This window comes from Tamandua tetradactyla, chromosome 11 (genome assembly GCF_023851605.1).
Source record: "Tamandua tetradactyla isolate mTamTet1 chromosome 11, mTamTet1.pri, whole genome shotgun sequence".
Lineage (NCBI taxonomy): Eukaryota > Metazoa > Chordata > Mammalia > Pilosa > Myrmecophagidae > Tamandua > Tamandua tetradactyla.
Genome location: NC_135337.1, coordinates 59032998 through 59045699, shown reverse-complemented (window position 1 = coordinate 59045699; position 12702 = coordinate 59032998). Strand labels below are relative to the sequence as shown.

At 37.5% G+C, this 12702-nt stretch overlaps 1 protein-coding gene across 4 annotated transcripts in view; it reads right to left on the bottom strand.

Moving 5' to 3' along the window:
* DNAI4 (dynein axonemal intermediate chain 4) overlaps positions 1 to 12702 on the bottom strand; it is a 131706-nt gene that overhangs the window by 59639 nt on the left and 59365 nt on the right. The gene's annotated exons all lie outside the window — the stretch shown is intronic.

The following is a 12702-nucleotide window of genomic DNA, read 5'->3' as shown; positions in this document are numbered from 1 at the left end:
AAATGCCTGTTAGGTCTAGTTGGTTTATATTGTTACTCAAATCTTATATTTCCTTATTGATATCTTGTCTAGTTGCTCTGTCCATTATTGAAGTAAGATATTGAAATCTCCAACTATTATTACAGAACTGTCTATTTCTCCCTTCCATTCTATCAATTTTTGTTTCACATATTTTGGGGCTCTGCTGTTAGGTGAATATATATTCATAATTGCTATATTTTCTTGATGGATTAAAAGTTTTATCAATATGTCATGTCCTACTTTTTCTCTTGTAATGAATTTTCACTTAGATTATTCTATCTGATGGCAGTATAGCCTTACCAGCTTTATTTTGGTTACTATTTGCATCTTTTCACTTTCCATCCATTTGTCTCTTTGAATACAAAGTAATCTCTTGTATACAGATACACTGGAACAGGTTTACCTGTTCTGACAATCTCTCCATTTTAATTGGGGAGTTTAATCCATTTACAGTAAAATAATTACTGATAAGGACTTAATTCTGCTCTTTTGCTATGTGCTTTTCTATACATCATATCCCCTTTGTTTCTCATTTCCTTTACTACTACCTGCTTTTGTTTAATTGATTTTTTTTATTCATGGACATTTTTATTTATCCAAATATTAATCGATTTTTTTTAGTGTACCCTTTTGAGTCCCTCTCCCAGCCTGCCCATGAGTTGTTTTCTCCAGAGGTGTCAGGGGAAAGGAGTCTAGGTGGGTTGAGGGGATCACGGTGTGTAATCACAAAGGCTATATTGCTACCAGGAATAGAGGTAGATGAAATGGCACCAAGAACCTAGCACATTTAGTGGCAGAATGCTCACATTCCATGCAGGAGACCCGGGTTTGGTTCCCAGTCCATACATCCCGTTCCCTACCCCCGCACCCCCAAAATAAAAAAGAACTAAGCACATGACTTTGGTTTACTATCTTTTTTTCTCAGATGCCGCCTGAGGCCTGGGCCTGCACTCAGCTTCAAGCAACACCTGGGAATGGGCATGACAGCTGCTGGTGTGACCGTGGGCTCCCTTCCTCTCTTGGCAGGGCAGGTATTTTTGCCCCAGAGACTGGGAAAGTGATTGCTTTTCATGACTTATTTATTTTTATTTGTGTTTCATGTAACTTCAAAAAAAACAAACAAACAGAACAATTGTAAGTTGATATAAATGCTGTCATTTTTCTTTATATCTCTTTTTACAAAATAAAATCTAAACTTTAGAAGGCAGTACATTTTTTTTTAGTTATTTATTGGTGATTACTCTGGAAGTTACAATTATCTATGAAATATATAACAATCTACTCTGAATTTTGAATTAATATTATATTATCTCCTATATAAGTACACCCTATCTTTATATTGTTGTTGTCATAAATTACAGGCTCATACATTGTGTGTTCACTAACACAGATTTATAATAGCTTTATATATGTCTTTTAAATCATATTGGGAAAAAAAGAAGAGTATAAACTAAAAACACAGCCATACTGGCTTTTGATATATATATCACTTATTTTTTCATATGGCATTAAGTTATTGTCTAGTGTCCTTTTCACTTCTAAGTGAAGGATTCCTTTAGTATTTATTATAGGGTGGTTACTAGCAATGAATTTCCTCAGCTTTTATTTGGGAATATCTGAATTTCTCCCTCATTTATGATCAAATGTGCCAAAACACAGAATTCTTAAATATGTTATCCATCTGCTTTCTGAACTTTTAATTGAGGATCCCTTGTACATGATGAATCAATCACTTGTCGCCTGCTTTCAAGATTCTCTCTTTATCTTTTCTTCATCTTTCAACAGCCTGATTGTACTGTGTTTAGATGTGGATCTCCTGAAGTTCATTGCACTTCTTGGATATGTAAATTTGTGTCTTTTATAGCAATCGGAAAATTTCATACCATCATTTCTTTAAATACTTATTCTTCCCTCCACTCTCTCCTCCCCTTCTGGGATGCTCATTATGTGTACAGGCATACCACATTTTATTGCACTCCACTTTATTATACTTTTAAGAAGATATTGCATTTTCTTACAATTGAAGGTTTGTTGCAACCCAGCATCAAGCAAGTCCATCGGTACCATTTTTACAACAGCATGTGCTCACTTCATGTCTCTGTTTCACATTAACTTTATTGTAATATATGCTTTATTGCATTGATCTGGAACTGAAACTGCAGTATCTCCAAGGTATACCTGTATGTAGGTATGCCTGATGATCTCCCACAAGTTTCTTATACCTACTCATTTTTCTTCCTTCTTTTTGATTTCTGCATCTCAGACTGGATGATTTCAATTCAACTACCTTTAAAGTGACTGATTATTTCTTCCACTTGCTCTGCTCAAAATTTGCTATTAAAAACGTCTAGTGACTTTTCCATTTCAGTTATTGTACTTTTAAGCCCAGAATTTCTGTTGGCTCCTTTTTATAATTTCTGTTTCTTTAATGGTATCCTCTACTTTTCATACATTGTTGTCCTGGTTTCCCTTAGCTGTTCATAATTTTCCTTTAGCAATGTTAGCATATTTAAGACAACTGACGTAAAAAGTCTCTTTATAGTACAACTCCAATGTCTGTATCTCCTAAGGACAGTTTCTATTAATTTCTTTGGGGAATGGGCCATTTTTGCATGTTTCATAATTTTTTGTTGAAAACTGGATAGTTTGATCACTATAATGTGCTATCTCTGGCATCATCCTGTTCCTCCTCCTCAGGGTTCATTCTTGTAATTTGCTGTGGGTAGGTAATAGTTTGTTTAGTGTCTATTCTAAACTATTACTTTTCAGTTGCATAATTTATAAAGTGTGATCTCTGCAGTATTTGTTCTTTAGCTTGCAGTTGGCTAGTGTTTTGTTTTTTCTCTTTTCAAGATTTTTTTTAATATTTTTTATTTGTTGGCTAGTGTTTTTTTTTAAACAACTAAATGTACTAACATTCTTGACATACACATATTCTTTTTTTTTATTTTATTCTTTTAAATACCAAAAAACACAAAGCAAATGCAAACATTCCTATTTTGATCATTCTGTTCTACATACATAATCACTAATTCACAAAATCATCACATAGTTGCATATTCATCATCATGATCATTTCTTGGGACATTTGCATCTATTCAGAAAATGTAAAAGAAAAAAATGTATACATACCATACCCCTTACCCCTCCCTTTCATTGATCACTAGCATTTCAAACTAAATTTATTTTAACATTTGTTCCCCCTATTATTTATTTTTATTCCATATGTTCTACTCATCTGTTGACAAGGTAGAAAAAAGGAGCATCAGACACAAGGTTTTCACAATCACACAGTCACACTGTGAAAGCTGTATCATTATTCAATCATCATCAAGAAACATGGCTACTGGAACACAGCTCTACATTTTCAGGAAGTTCCCTCCAGCCTTTCCATTACATCTTGAATAACAAGGTGATATCTATTTAATGCGTAAGAATAACCTCCAAGATAACCTCTCGACTCTGTTTGGAATCTCTCAGCCATTGACACATTGTCTCATTTCACTCTTCCCCCTTTTGGTCAAGAAGGTTTTCTCAATCCCTTGATGCTGAGTCTCAGCTCATTCTAGGATTTTTCTCAATCCCCTGATGCTGAGTCTCAGCTCATTCTAGGAGTTCTGTCCCATGTTGCCAGGAAAGTCTGCACCCCTGGGAGTCATGTCCCACATAGACAGGGGGAAGGTGGTGAGTTTGCTTGTTGTGGTGGCTGGAGAGAGAGGCCACATCTGAGCAACAAAAGAGGTTCTCTTGGGGGTGACTCTTAAGTCTAATTTTAAGTAGGCTTGACCTATCCTTTGTGGGGTAAGTTTCATGTGAACAAACCCCAAGATTGGGGGCTTAGCCTATAGCTTTAGTTGTCCACACTGCTTGTGAGAATATCAAGAATTCAACTTAGGCAAGTTGAATTTCTCCCTGTTTTCACCATTCCCCGAAGTGGACTTATGTTGGCTAGTGTTTTGAGAAAGATTTCCTTGAATGCCTGGATCTAAGTAAAAAAAAGGGGGGGAGGGGAAGGGGAAGGAAAAAAAGAAAGACAAAAGGGAAAAAACAAAAATTTTCCCATCCTTGCAGACTGGCTCTCTGTTGGGGCATACCTTCAATGCTTAGCCAGACTGATTACAACCCCACCTTAGCTTTCACTTCCAGCTTATAATGAATTCAGAAATGAAAGCTTATGGTCTTCTCAGGTCTTTTCTAAGCATGTATACCACCCTGGACATACAGGTAGCTCTTTAAATTCCCTTCTATATTCATGCACTTTTTAATGCCCTAATTTCCCAAAGAAATTTGCTCCTTAGCTTTTTCTCCCAGGCTTCCACTGGCCTATGGCAATAACCATTTAATTTTTTTCCTCCTCTAATCTATAATATGATTTCTTGATGATGAATTATAGATTCCCTGATATTTAATAATCCTTGTACTCCTAGAATAACATTGCTACAGAACATTCCTAATGCTTTGAAGGGTCAATCGACTATTATTTTAAAATTTCCCAAGTATTTGTGAGATTAATCTATATTTTCTTAAGTTTTGTTACCTTTGTAAAATAAACTGGGAAATATGTTCACCTTTTATATATTCTGAAACAACCTAAATAGCATAGCATTATAAATTACTCTTATGCCCACAGAATCAACCTCTAAAATGACCTGGGTTTGGTCTAAACCGTTTTAGAAGGTATTTATTGAATATATTTTTCCATTTCTTCAATTATTATATATAATCCTATCACTTCTTGAGCAGTTTTGGAAAATCGATTTCCTTAAACAATCATTCTTTTCTACTTTATTTTCAAATCTATTAGCAAAAAGTCATATAAAGGAAACCTTTAGATATGTTTTAACTTCTTACTATAATTTATACACCATTATTATTCATTATATGAATTTGTGTAGACTGGAGGAAATTACTGAACACCACTCTTCTTTGGCCTAAGTTCTTTTTTTTCTTTTTTTATTAATAAAAAAAAAAAGAAATTAACACAACATTTAGAAATCATTCCATTCTACATATGCAATCAGTAATTCTTGATATCATCACATAGATGTAAGATCATCATTTCTTAGTACATTTGCACTGATTTAGGAAAAGAACTAGCAAAACAACAGAAAAAGATATAGAATGAAAATATAGAGAAAAAAATAAAAATAATAATAATAATAAAAAATAAAAAAGGAAAAAGAAAAAAACAAAAGACGCAAACAAACAAAAACTATAGCTCAGATGCAGCTTCATTCAGTGTTTTAACATGTTTACATTACAATTAGGTAGTATTGTGCTGTCCATTTTTGAGTTTTTGTATCTAGTCCTGTTGCACAGTCTGTATCCCTTCAGCTCCAATTACCCATTATCTTACCCTGTTTCTAACTCCTGCTGGTCTCTGTTACCAATGACATATTCCAAGTTTATTCTCAGAATGTCGGTTCACATCAGTGGGACCATACAGTATTTGTCCTTTAGTTTTTGGCTAGATTCACTCAGCATAATGTTCTCTAGGTCCATCCACGTTATTACATGCTTCATAAGTTTATTCTGTCTTAAAGCTGCATAATATTCCATCGTATGTATATACCACAGTTTGTTTAGCCACTCTGTTTAATGGACATTTTGGCTGTTTCCATCTCTTTGCAATTGTAAATAATGCTGCTATAAACATTGGTGTGCAAATGTCCGTTTGTGTCTTTGCCCTTAGGTCCTTTGAGTAGATACCTAGCAGTGGTATTGCTGGGTTGTATGGCAATTCTATATTCAGTTTTTTGAGGAACCGCCAAACTGCCTTCCACAGTGGTTGCACCATTTGACATTCCCACCAACAGTGGATAAGTGTGCCTCTTTCTCCGCATCCTCTCCAGCACTTGTCATTTTCTGTTTTGTTGATAATGGCCATTCTGGTGGGTGTGAGATGATATCTCATTGTGGTTTTGATTTGCATTTCTCTAATGGCCAGGGACATTGAGCATCTCTTCATGTGCCTTTTGGCCATTTGTATTTCCTCTTCTGAGATGTGTCTGTTCAAGTCTTTTTCCCATTTTGTAATTGGGTTGGCTGTCTTTTTGTTGTTGAGCTGAACAATCTCTTCATAAATTCTGGATACTAGACCTTTATCTGATATGTAGTTTCCAAATATTGTCTCCCATTGTGTAGGCTGTCTTTCTACTTTCTTGATGAAGTTCTTTGATGCACAAAAGTGTTTAATTTTGAGGAGCTCCCATTTCTTTCTTTCTTTCTTCAGTGCTCTTGCTTTAAGTTTAAGGTCCATAAAACCGCCTCCAATTGTAAGTTTCATAAGGTATCTCCCTACATTTTCCTCTAACTGTTTTATAGTCTTAGACCTAATGTTTACATCTTTGATCCATTTTGAGTTGACTTTTGTATAGGGTGTGAGATACGGGTCCTCTTTCATTCTTTTGCATATGGATATCCAGTTCTCTAGGCACCATTTATTGAAGAGACTGTTCTGTCCCAGGTGAGCTGGCTTGACTGCCTTATCAAAAATCAAATGTCCATAGATGAGAGGGTCTATATCTGAGCACTCTATTCGATTCCATTGGTCGATATATCTATCTTTATGCCAATACCATGCTGTTTTGACCACTGTGGCTTCATAATATGCCTTAAAGTCCGGCAGCATGAGACCTCCAGCTTCGTTATTTTTCCTCAAGATACTTTTAGCAATTCAGGGCACCCTGCCCTTCCAGATAAATTTGCTTATTGGTTTTTCTATTTCTGAAAAATAAGTTGTTGGGATTTTTATTGGTATTGCATTGAATCTGTAAATCAATTTAGGTAGAATTGACATCTTAACTATATTTAGTCTTCCAATCCATGAACACGGTATGCCCTTCCATCTATTTAGGTCTTCTGTGATTTCTTTTAACAGTTTTTTGTAGTTTTCTTTGTATAGGTTTTTTTGTCTCTTTAGTTAAATTTATTCCTAGGTATTTTATTCTTTTAGTTGCAATTGTAAATGGAATTCGTTTCTTGATTTCCCCCTCAGCTTGTTCATTGCTAGTGTATAGAAACACTACAGATTTTTGAATGTTGATCTTGTAACCTGCTACTTTGCTGTACTCATTTATTAGCTCTAGTAGTTTTGTTGTGGATTTTTCCGGGTTTTCGATGTATAGTATCATATCGTCTGCAAACAGTGATAGTTTTACTTCTTCCTTTCCAATTTTGATGACTTGTATTTCTTTTTCATGTCTAATTGCTCTGGCTAGAACCTCCAACACGATGTTGAATAATAGTGGTGATAATGGACATCCTTGTCTTGTTCCTGATCTTAGGGGGAAAGTTTTCAATTTTTCCCCTTTGAGGATGATATTAGCTGTGGGTTTTTCATATATTCCCTCTATCATTTTAAGGAAGTTCCCTTGTATTCCTATCTTTTGAAGTGTTTTCAACAGGAAAGGATGTTGAATCTTGACAAATGCCTTCTCTGCATCAACTGAGATGATCATGTGATTATTCTGCTTTGATTTGTTGATATGGTGTATTACATTAATTGATTTTCTTATGTTGAACCATCCTTGCATACCTGGGATGAATCCTACTTGGTCATTGTTCTAGTTTGCTAGCTGCTGGAATGCAATATACCAGAAACGGAATGGCTTTTAACAAGGGGAATTTAATAAGTTGCAAGTTTACAGTTCTAAGGCCTAGAAAATGTCCCGATTAAAACAAGTCTAAAGAAATGTCCAATCAAAGGCATCTAGGGAAAGATACCTTGGTTCAAGAAGGCCGATGAAGTTCAGGGTTTCTCTGTCAAGTGAGAAGGCACGTGGCAAACACAGTCAGGGCTTCTCTCTCAGCTGGAAGGGCACATGGCGAACACGGCGTCATTTGCTAGATTTCTCTCCTGGCTTCCTGTTTCATGAAGCTCCCCGGGAGGCATCTTCCTTTTTCATCTCCAAAGATCACTGGCTGAACGACTCTCTGCTTCGTAGTGTCACTCTCTCTGAATCTCTCATTCTCCTTTTATAGGACTTCAGAAACTAATCAAGACCCGCTCAAATGGGTGGAGACATGTCATCCCCTAATCCAGTTTAACAACCATTCTTAACTAAATCACATCAACCAGGGAGATGATCTCATTACAGTTTCAAATATACAGTATTGAATAAGGATTATTCTACCTTTTAGAAATGGGATTTATATTAAAACATGGCTTTTCTTAGGGGACATGCTTCCTTTCAAACCAGCACAATCATGATGTATAATTCTTTTAATGTGTTGTTGGATTCGATTTGCTAGAATTTTGTTGAGGATTTTTGCATCTATATTCATTGAGAGATTGGTCTGTAGTTTTCTTTTTTTGTAATATCTTTGCCTGGTTTTGGTATGAGGGTGATGTTGGCTTCATAGAATGAATTAGGTAGCTTTCCCTCCACTTCGATTCTTTTGAAGAGTTTGAGGAGAGTTGGTACTAATTCTTTCTGGAATGTTTGGTAGAATTCACATGTGAAGCCGTCTGGTCCTGGACTTTTCTTTTTAGGAAGCATTTGAATGACTGATTCAATTTCTTTACTTGAGATTGGTTTGTTGAGGTCATCTATTTCTTCTTGAGTCAAAGTTGGTTGTTCATGCCTTTCCAGGAACCTGTCCATTTCATCTAAATTGTTGTATTTATTAGCATAAAGTTGTTCATAGTATCCTGTTATTACCTCCTTTATTTCTGTGAGGTCAGTAGTTATGTCTCCTCTTCCATTTCTGATCTTATTTATTTGCATCCTCTCTCTTCTTCTTTTTGTCAATCTTGCTAAGGGCCCATCAATCTTATTGATTTTCTCATAGAACCAACTTCTGGTCTTATTGATTTTCTCTATTGTTTTCATGTTTTCAATTTCATTTATTTCTGCTCTAATCTTTGTTATTTCTTTCCTTTTGCTTGCTTTGGGGTTAGTTTGCTCTTCTTTCTCCAGTTCTTCCAAGTGGACAGTTAATTCCTGAATTTTTGTCTTTTCTTCTTTTCTGATACAGGCATTTAGGGCAATAAATTTCCCTCTTAGCTGCCTTTGCTGCGTCCCATAGGTTTTGATATGTTGTGTTTTCATTTTCATTCGCCTCGAGATATTTACTAATTTCTCTTGCAATTTCTTCCTTGACCCACTCGTTGTTTAAGAGTGTGTTGTTGAGCCTTCACGTATTTGTGAATTTTCTGGCACTCCGCCTATTATTGATTTCCAACTTCATTCCTTTATGATCCGAGAAAGTGTTGTGTATGATTTCAATCTTTTTAAATTTGTTAAGACTTGTTTTGTAACCCAGCATATGGTCTATCTTTGAGAATGATCCATGAGCACTTGAGAAAAAGGTGTATCCTGCTGTTGTGGGATGTAATGTCCTATAAATGTCTGTTAAGTCTAGCTCATTTATTGTAATATTCAAATTCTCTATTTCTTTATTGATCCTCTGTCTAGATGTTCTGTCCATTGATGAGAGTGGTGAATTGAAGTCTCCAACTATTATGGTATATGTGTCTATTTCCCTTTTCATTGTTTGCAGTGTATTCCTCACGTATTTTGGGGCATTCTGATTCGGTGCATAAATATTTATGATTGTTATGTCTTCTTGTTTAATTGTTCCTTTTATTAGAAGATAGTGTCCTTCTTTGTCTCTTTTAACTGTTTTACATGTGAAGTCTAATTTGTTGGATATTAGTATAGCTACTCCTGGTCTTTTCTGGTTGTTATCTGCATGAAATATCTTTTCCCAACATTTGACTTTCAACCTATGTTTATCTTTGGGTCTAAGATGTGTTTCCTATAGACAGCATATAGAAGGATCCTGTTTTTTAATCCATTCTGCCAGTCTATGTCTTTTGATTGGGGAATTCAGTCCATTAACATTTAGTGTTATTACTGTTTGGATAATATTTTCCTCTACCATTTTGCCTTTTGTATTATATATATCATATCTGATTTTCTTTCTTTCTACACTCTTCTCCATACCTCTCTCTTCTGTCTTTTTGTATCTGACTCTAGTGCTCCCTTTAGTATTTCTTGCAGAGCTGGTCTCTTGGTCACAAATTCTCTCAGTGACTTTTTGGCTGAAAATGTTTTAATTTCTCCCTCATTTTTGAAGGACAATTTTGCTGGATATAGACGTCTTGGTTGGCAGTTTTTCTCCTTTAGTAATTTAAATATATCTTCCCACTGTCTTCTAGCTTCCATGGTTTCTGCTGAGAAATCTACACATAGTCTTATTGGGTTTCCCTTCTATGTGATGGATTGTTTTTCTCTTGCTGCTTTCAAGATCCTCTCTTTCTCTTTGACCTCTGACATTCTAACTAGTAAGTGTCTTGGAGAACGCCTATTTGGGTCTATTCTCTTTGGGGTGCGCTGCACTTCTTGGATCTGTAATTTTAGGTCTTTCATAAGAGTTGGGAAATTTTCAGTGATAATTTCTTCCATTAGTTTTTCTCCTCCTTTTCCCTTCTCTTCTCCTTCTGGGACACCCACAACACGTATATTTGTGCGCTTCATATTATCATTCAGTTCCCTGATCCCCTGCTCAGATTTTTCCATTCTTTTCCCCATAGTTTCTGTTTCTTTTTGGAATTCAGATGTTCCATCCTCCAGTTCACTAATTCTAGCTTCTGTCTCTTTAAATCTACCATTGTAGGTATCCATTGTTTTTTCCATCTTTTCTACTTTGTCCTTCACTCCCATAAGTTCTGCGATTTGTTTTTTCAGATTTTCTATTTCTTGTATTTGTTCAGCCCATGTCTTCTTCATGTCCTCCCTCAATTTATCAATTTCGTTTTTGAAGAGGTTTTCCATTTCTGTTCGTATATTCAGCATTAGTTGTCTCAGCTCCTGTATCTCATTTGAACTACTGGTTTGTTCCTTTGACTGGGCCATATCTTCAATTTTCCTAACGTGATCCGTCATTTTCTGCTGGCGTCTGGGCATTTAATCAGATTTCCCTGGGTGTGGGACCCAGCAGGTTGAAAGATTTTTCTGTGAAATCTCTGGGCTCTGTTTTTCTTATCCTGCCCAGTATGTGGCGCTCGTGGCACTCGTCTGTCTGTGGGACCCACCAGTAAAAGATACTGTGGCTCCTTTAATTTTGGAAAACTCTCGCTGTGGGGGAGGGTCATCAGCCGAAGCAGCTTGGGGGAGTTCCGTTTCAAATCTCCCAGCTGGCCCGGGAATCCGCGCGTGGGGGGGGCGCTGGCCGCCGCGGCTTGGGCGAGTGCCTATCCAATGTTCCCAGCCGGACCGGGAAGCCACGTGTGTGGAAGGGACCCCGGTCGCCAGCCTCCGCGGCTTGCGGGACCTCCGATCCAATTCTCCCAGCCGGTCCGGAGGGCCGCGCATGGGGGGGGGCGCCGGCTGCCGTGGCTTGAGGGGACTGCCTGTCCAATTCTCCCAGCCGGCCCGGGAAGGAGGGAGGGAGGGACTCCGGCCGCCAGCCGCCCTGGCCCGGGAAGCGCGCGCCCCTCGGTGATCTCACCGCCGCGGATTCTCCCAGCCGGTCAGCCGTTCCAGAATGGGGTACGCTGTCTTTTTGGTCTCTGTCGTGGCTCCGGGGGCTGTTCTGTAATGTTTCTATTTCTTTAGTAGCTGTTCTGGAGGAGGAACTAAGACCCGCGTGTCTTACTAAGCCGCCATCTTCTCCGAAAGTCTGGCCTAAGTTCTTACCAATTAAGACACTATCAAGGAATAAGACAGATCAAAATTCACCTTCCTTACTAATAAAGAAAGCTTATGTTGGCTGATGTAATGTAGGTATGCAGCAATAATAAGCCTCTTAATCACAAACCCTAGAATTAGACAAACTTACTAAGTACAACTTGTTAACCACAGGCCTCTGCCTGTTGAGTACTAACCCTACAAAATCTACAGCATGAACCAATCAAATTCTGTACAGCAGACTAGCAGTAGAAGGAAGGCAGGAGAATAATCATGCATGTCCATGTCTCTGCTCCCAAGTTCACATTACTATTTATCTTAATTTGCTAAGCTGCTGAAATGCAGTATGCCAGAAATGGAATGGCTTTTAAAAAGATAATTTAATAAGTTACAAGTTAACATTTCTAAGGCTGAGAAAATGCCAAACTAAGGCACCAACAAGTGGTTACCTTGTTGTCAAGAAAGACTGATGGCATTCAGAACACCTCCGTCAGTTGGGAAGGTATGTGGCTGGCATCTGCTGGTCCCTTGCTCCTGACTCCATTACTTTCAGCCTGTTCCCTGTGGAGACTGCTCACTTGCTGTCTGTGGACCTTCACTTAACTCCTCTATGACACAACTCTGGGTTCTGACTTGCTTAGCATCTCATGAGAAGGCACATGGCGATGTCTGCTGGGCCCTGCATTTCCAAACGTAAGGGTCTACTTTGGGGGATGTCAGCTCTGAAGCAGCTGTTCTCCAAGCATCTGCATCTGCTCTGAGGTTTGTTCGAAATGTTTCCCCTTTTAAAGGACTCTAGTAAACTAATCAAGATCTACCTTAGATAGGCAGAGTCACATCTCCATCTAATCAAAAGATCATACTCACAATTGAGAGTGCCACATCTCCTTGGAGATAAACTAATCAAAAGTTTCCTACAGTATTGAATCAGGATTAAAAGAAATGTCTGCACCCATAAGATTGGATCAGGATTAAAACATGGCTTTTCAGGGTTATATAATAGCTTTCAACTGCACACTACTCCTGGGTAGGAATGAGTGTGAGA